Genomic DNA, 7,071 nt, shown 5'->3' on the forward strand with positions numbered 1-7,071 from the left:
CAATTAATGATTTGATCCAACATTTCAAGTATGTTGCCTTTTCTGTTGAGGAAGGTTTAATGTCTGAATCATATCTTTTAAATTTCTTGTTAGCCAAGTCATTAATTTTAAAAATCAAATCTTTTTAAATTGTTTTTCAATCGTATCTTTTCAATCATATCTTCTTAATCACATCTTTTTCAAAACAGTTTTCAATCATATCTTTTTGCTTTCTAATTTCAAAAATCTTTTTCAAAAATCACTTAATTTCTTTCCCACTCTTAATTTTCGAAAATCATCAATCAAATCTTCAAAATTTCTTTTAATTATTTTAAAATATTTTACTTTAATTTCAAAAATTCTTCCCCTCTTCTCACATCCTTCTATTTATGGACTAACACTCCTCTTCAATGCACAATTCGAACTCTATCTTTCTTGATAAGTTCAAATTCTTCTACCTCCTCCTTCTATTCTTCTTTTCCTCTGACATTTCAAAGAATCTCTATACTGTGACATAGAGGATTCCATATTTTCTTGTTCTCTTCTCTTTCATATGAGCAGGAGCAAAGACAAAAGCATTCTTGTTGAGGCTGACCCTGAACCTGAAAGGACCTTGAAGCGAAAGCTAAGAGAAGCTAAAGCACTACTCTCTGTAGAGGACCTAACAGAAATCTTCAAACAAGAAGAAGACATGGCAGCCGAAAACAACAACAATGCCAACAATGCAAGGAAGGTGCTGGGTGACTTTACTGCACCTACTCCCGACTTCTTTGGGAGAAGCATCTCTATCCCTGCCATTGGAGCAAACAACTTTGAGCTTAAGCCTCAATTAGTTTCTCTAATGCAACAGAATTGCAAGTTCCATGGACTTCCATTGGAAGATCCTCATCAGTTTTTAGCTGAATTCTTGCAAATTTGTGATATTGTCAAGACCAATGGGGTTGACCTTGAGGTCTACAGACTTATGCTATTCCCCTTTGCTGTAAGAGACAGAGCTAGGATATGGTTGGACTCACAACCTAAAGAAAGCCTGAACTCTTGGGAAAAGCTAGTCAATTTCCTTCTTGGCAAAGTTCTTTCCACCTCAAAAATTGAGTAAGCTTAGAGTGGAAGTCTAAACCTTCAGACAGAAGGAAGGTGAATCCCTCTATGAAGCTTGGGAAAGATACAAACAATTGATCAGAAAGTGTCCTTCTGACATGCTTTCTGAATGGAGCATCATAGGTATCTTCTATGATGGTCTATTTGAACTATCCAAGATGTCATTGGACAACTCTGCTAGAGGATCTCTTCATCTGAAAAAGACGGCTGCAGAAGCTCAAGAACTCATTGAAATGGTTGCAAATAACCAATTCATGTACAGTTCTGAAAGGAATCCTGTGAATAATGGGACGAATCAGAAGAAAGGATTCTTGAGATTGATACTCTGAATGCCATATTGGCTCAGAACAAAATATTGACTCAGCAAGTCAATATGATTTCTCAAAAGTCTGTCTGTAATGCAAGCTGCACCAAGCAGTACTAAGGACGCTTCATCTGAAGAAGAAGCTTATGATCCTGAGAACCCTTCAATGGAAGAGGTGAATTACATGGGAGAACCCTATGGAAACACCTATAATTCTTCATGGAGAAATCATCCAAATCTCTCATGGAAGGATCAACAGAGACCTCAACAAGGTTTTAACAACAATAATGGTGGAAGAAACAGGTTTGGCAATGGCAAGCCTTTTCCATCATCTTCTCAGCAACAGACAGAGAATTCTAAGCAGAGCCACTCTGACTTAGCAACCATGGTCTCTGATCTAATCAAAACCACTCAAAGTTTCATGAATGAAACAAGGTCCTCTATTAGAAACTTGGAGGCACAAGTGGGTCAGCTGAGTAAGAAAGTTACTGAACTCCCTCCTAGTACTCTTCCAAGCAATACAGAAGAGAATCCAAAAGGAGAGTGCAAGGCCATCAACATAGCCGAATTTGGAGAGGAGGAAAAGGCAATGATCGCCACTGAGGAAGACCTCAATGGACGTCCACTGGCCTCCAATGAGTTCCCTAATAAGGAACCATGGGAATCTGAGGCTCACACTGAGACCATAGAAATTCCATTGGATTTACTTCTGCCATTCATGAGCTCTGATGAGTATTCTTCATCTGAAGAGGACGAAGATGTCACTGAAGAGCAAGTTTCTAAGTACTTTGGAGCAATCATGAAGCTAAATGAAAAGTTATTTGGTAATGAGACTTGGGAGGATGAACCCCATTTGCTTACCAAAGAACTAGATGACTTGACTAGGCAGAGATTACCTCAAAAGAGACAGGACCCTGGGAAGTTCTCAATACCTTGTACCATTGGCACCATGACCTTTGAGAAGGCTCTGTGTGACCTAGGGTCAAGCATAAACCTCATGCCTCTCTCTGTAATGGAGAAGCTAGGGATCATTGAGGTGCAAGCTGCAAGAATCTCACTAGAGATGGCAGACAATTCAAGAAAACAAGCTTATGGACTTGTAGAGGATGTTCTGGTAAAGGTTGAAGACCATTACATCCCTGCTGATTTTATAGTCCTAGAGACTGGGAAGTGCATGGATGAATCCATCATCCTTGGCAGACCCTTCCTAGCCACAGCAAAGGCTGTGATTGATGTTGACAGAGAAGAATTGATCATTCAAGTGAATGAAGAAACCCTTGTGTTTAAGGCTCAAGGATATCCCTCTGTAACCATGGAGAGGAAGCATGAAGAGCTTCTCTCAAAATAGAGTCAAACAGAGCCTCCACGGTCAAACTCTAAGTTTGGTGTTGGGAGGCCACAACCAACTTCTAAGTTTGGTGTTGAACCCCCACATTCAAACTCTAAGTTTGGTGTTGGGAGGTTCCAACATTGCTCTGAGTATCTGTGAGGCTCCATGAGAGCCCACTGTCAAGCTACTGACATTAAAGAAGCGCTTGTTGGGAGGCAACCTAATGTTATATTTATCTATTTTCCTTTGTTATTTTATGTTTTCTATAGGATGATGATCATGGGAAGTCACAAAATCAATTAAAAAAGCAAAAATAAAATGAAAAACAGAAAGAAAAATAGCACACCCTGGAGGAAAACTTGCTGGCGTTTAAACGCCAGTGAAGACAGTAAATGGGCGTTTAACGCCCAGTCTGGCACCATTATGGGCGTTTAACGCCAGAAAGGGGCACCAGACTGGTGTTTAACGCCAGGAATGGGCAAGAAGCTGGCGTTAAACGCCGAAATGGGCACCAGCCCGGCGTTTAACGCCAGGATTGGCAGAAGGAGCATTTTTGCTTGCCACTTGGTTCAGGGATGAATTATCCTTGACACCTCAGGATCTGTGGACCCTACAGGATCCCCACCTACCCCACCACTCTCTCTCTTCTTCACCCATTCACCAATCACCTCAATACCTCTTCCCCAAAAACCCCTCACCTATCAAATCCCACCATTCTCTTCACCACTCACGTCCATCCTTCATAAAACCCCACCTACCTTACCATTCAAATTCAAACCACTTTCCCTCCTAAACTCACCCATATATGACCGAACCCTACCCCTCTCTCCACCCCTATATAAACCCATCCTCACCCCCTCATTTTCACACAACCTAAACACTACTTCTCCCCCTTGGCCGAACCACAAAGCCCCCTCCATCTCCTCTATTTCTTCTTCTTCTACTCTCTTCTTTCTTCTTTTGCTCGAGGACGAGCAAACCTTCTAAGTTTGGTGTGGTAAAAGCATTGCTTTTTGTTTTTCCATAACCATTTATGGCATCTAAGGCCGGAGAAACCTCTAGAAAGAGGAAAGGAAAGGCAAAAGCTTCCACCTCCGAGTCATGGGAGATGGAGAGATTCATCTCAAGGGTGCATCAAGACCACTTCTATGAAGTTGTGGCCATGAAGAAGGTGATCCCTGAGGTCCCTTTCAAAACTCAAAAAGAGTGAATATCCAAAGATCCGACATGAGATCCGAAGAAGAGGTTGGGAAGTTCTTACCAACCCCATTCAACAAGTCAGAATCTTAATGGTTCAAGAGTTCTATGCTAATGCATGGATCACCAAGAACCATGATCAAAGTGTGAACCCGGACCCAAAGAATTGGCTTACAATGGTTCGGGGGAAATGCTTAGATTTTAGTCCGGAAAATGTAAGGTTGGCATTCAACTTGCCCATGATGTAAGGAGATGAACACCCTTACACTAGAAGGGTCAAATTTGATCAAAGGTTGGACCAAGTCCTCATAGAAATTTGTGAAGAGGGCGCTCAATGGAAGAGAGATTCAAGAGGAAAGCCGGTTCAACTGAGAAGGCATGACCTCAAGCCCGTGGCTAGGGGATGGTTGGAGTTTATCCAACGCTCAATCATTCCCACTAGCAGCCGGTCCGAAGTTACTATAGACCGGGCTATCATGATTCATAGCATCATGGTTGGAGAGGAAATAGAAGTTCATGAGGTTATATGCCAAGAACTTTATAAGGTGGCAGACAAGTCCTCTACCTTGGCAAGGTTAGCCTTCCCTCATCTCATTTGTCACCTCTGTAATTCAGTTGGAGTTAACATAGAGGGAGACATCCTCATTAATGAGGACAAGCCCATCACTAAGAAAAGGAAGGAGCAAACAAGAGATTCCACTCATCATAAAATCCCTGAGATGCCTCAAGGGATGCACTTTCCTCCACAAAACTATTGGGATCAAATCAACACCTCCCTAGGAGAATTGAGTTCCAACATGGGACAACTAAGGGTGGAGCACCAAGAACATTCCATCCTCCTCCATGAAATTAGAGAAGTTCAAAGAATCATGAGAGAGGAGCAACAAAGGCAAGGAAGAGACATTGAGGAGCTCAAGCACTCCATAAGATTTTCAAGAGGAAGAACAAGCCGCCATCACTAAGGTGGACCCGTTCTTTAATCTCCTTGTTCTTTATTTTCCTGATTTCGAATTTTTATGCTTATGTTTGTGTCTTATGATCATTAGTATCTTAGTTTCTATGCCTTAAAGTTATGATGTCCTATGATCCATCACCTTTCTTAAATGAAAAATGTTTTAATTAAAAAAAAGAAGAAAATTGCATGAATTTTGAATTTTATAACAGATTAATTATTTGATGTGGTGGCAATACTTTGACTTCTAAATGTATGCTTGAACAGTGCATATGTCTTTTGAATTTGTTGTTCATGAATGTTGGCTCTTGAAAGAATGATGAAAAAGAGGAGACATGTTACTGAGGATCTGAAAAATCATAAAAATGATTCTTGAAGCAAGAAAAGGCAGTGAATTCAATATATATATATATATATATAAAAGTTGTGATCCAAGGCAAAAAGAGTGTGCTTAAGAACCCTGGACACCTCTAATTGGGGACTCTAGCAAAGCTGAGTCACAATCTGAAAAGGTTCACCCAGTTATGTGTCTGTGGCATGTATGTATCCGGTGGTAATACTGGACGACAAAGTGCTTTGGGCCACGGCTAAGACTCATAAAGTAGCTGTGTTCAAGAATCATCATACTTAATGATGAGCGGATAATTTATACGTTTTTTGGCATTGTTTTTAGTATGTTTTTAGTATGATTTAGTTAGTTTTTAGTATATTTTTATTAGTTTTAGTTAAATTCACTTTTCTGGACTTTACTATGAGTTTTGTGTGTTTTTTCTGTGATTTCAGGTATTTTCTGGCTGAAATTGAGGGATCTGAGCAAAATCTGATTTAGAGGCTGAAAAGGACTGCAGATGCTGTGGATTCTGACCTCCCTACACTCGAAGTATATTTTCTGGAGCTACAGAAGCCTAATTGGCGCGCGCTCTCAACGGCTTGGAAAGTAGACATCCTAGGCTTTCCAGCAATGTATAATAGTCCATACTTTGCCCGAGATTTGATGGCCCAAACCGCGTTGCAATCAGCTTCAGAATTCCCAGCGTTTAACGCTGGAACTGCATAGAATTGGAGTTAAACGCCCAAACTGGCATAAAAGCTGGAGTTTAACTCCAGAAAGAGCCTCTACACGAAATGCTTCAATGCTCAGCCCAAGCACACACCAAGTGGGCCCGGAAGTGGATTTTTCTGTCATTTACTCATTTCTGTAAACCCTAGGTTACTAGTTCACTATTAATAGGATCTTTTGGCATTGTATCTGTACCTCATGACACTTTACACGTTTCTCATTATTTTCTACGGCATGAGTCTCTAAACCCATGGTTGGGGGTGAGGAGCTCTGCTGTGTCTTGATGGATTAATGCAATTACTACTGTTTCTTATTCAATCATGCTTGCTTCCGTTCTAAGATATCACTTGTTCTTAACCCGGATGAATGTGATGATCCGTGACACTCATCATATTCTCAACTATGAATGCGTGCCTGCAACCACCTCCGTTCTACCTTAGATGAGTAGATATCTCTTGGATTCCTTAATCAGAATCTTCGTGGTATAAGCTAGAATTGATGGCGGCATTCAAGAGAATCCGGAAGGTCTAAACCTTGTTGTGGTATTCTGAGTAGGATTCAATGATTGAATGACTATGACTAGCTTCAAACTCGCGATTGTGGGGCGTTAGTGACAGACGCAAAAGAATCACTGGATTCTATTCCGACATGATTGAGAACTGACAGATGATTAGCCGTGCTGTGACAGAGCGCGTTGAACATTTTCACTGAGAGGATATGAGTAGCCATTGACAACGGTAAAACCCTACATACAGCTTGCCATGGAAGGAGCCTTGCGTGTTTGAAGAAGAACAGTAGGAAAGCAGAGGTTCAGAAGACAGATCTCCAAAACCTCAACCTATTCTCCATTACTGCAAAACAAGTACTTATTTCATGTTCTTTTACTTTTCACAATCAACCCTGATAATTATTGATATCCTGACTAAGATTTACAAGATAACCATGCTTGCTTCAAGCCGACAATCTCCGTGGGATCGACCCTACTCACGTAAGGTATTACTTAGCACCCAGTGCACTTGCTGGTTAGTTGTGCGGGGTTGCAAAGTGTGATTGCAATTTCGTGCACCAAGTTTTTGGCGCCGTTGCCGGGATTGTTCAGTTTGGACAACTGACGGTTTATCTTGTTGCTTAGATTAGGACTGTTTATT

At 41.0% G+C, this 7,071-nt stretch overlaps 1 non-coding gene across 1 annotated transcript; it reads right to left on the bottom strand.

Moving 5' to 3' along the window:
• Positions 1-1,076: 1,076 nt before the first annotated feature.
• LOC130947179 (small nucleolar RNA R71) lies at positions 1,077-1,184 on the bottom strand. Its single transcript, XR_009072579.1, has one exon. It is a non-coding gene; the product is annotated as a small nucleolar RNA R71 (small nucleolar RNA).
• Between the last annotated feature and the right edge of the window lie 5,887 nt (positions 1,185-7,071).

This window comes from Arachis stenosperma, chromosome 8 (assembly GCF_014773155.1).
Source record: "Arachis stenosperma cultivar V10309 chromosome 8, arast.V10309.gnm1.PFL2, whole genome shotgun sequence".
Classification (NCBI taxonomy): domain Eukaryota; kingdom Viridiplantae; phylum Streptophyta; class Magnoliopsida; order Fabales; family Fabaceae; genus Arachis; species Arachis stenosperma.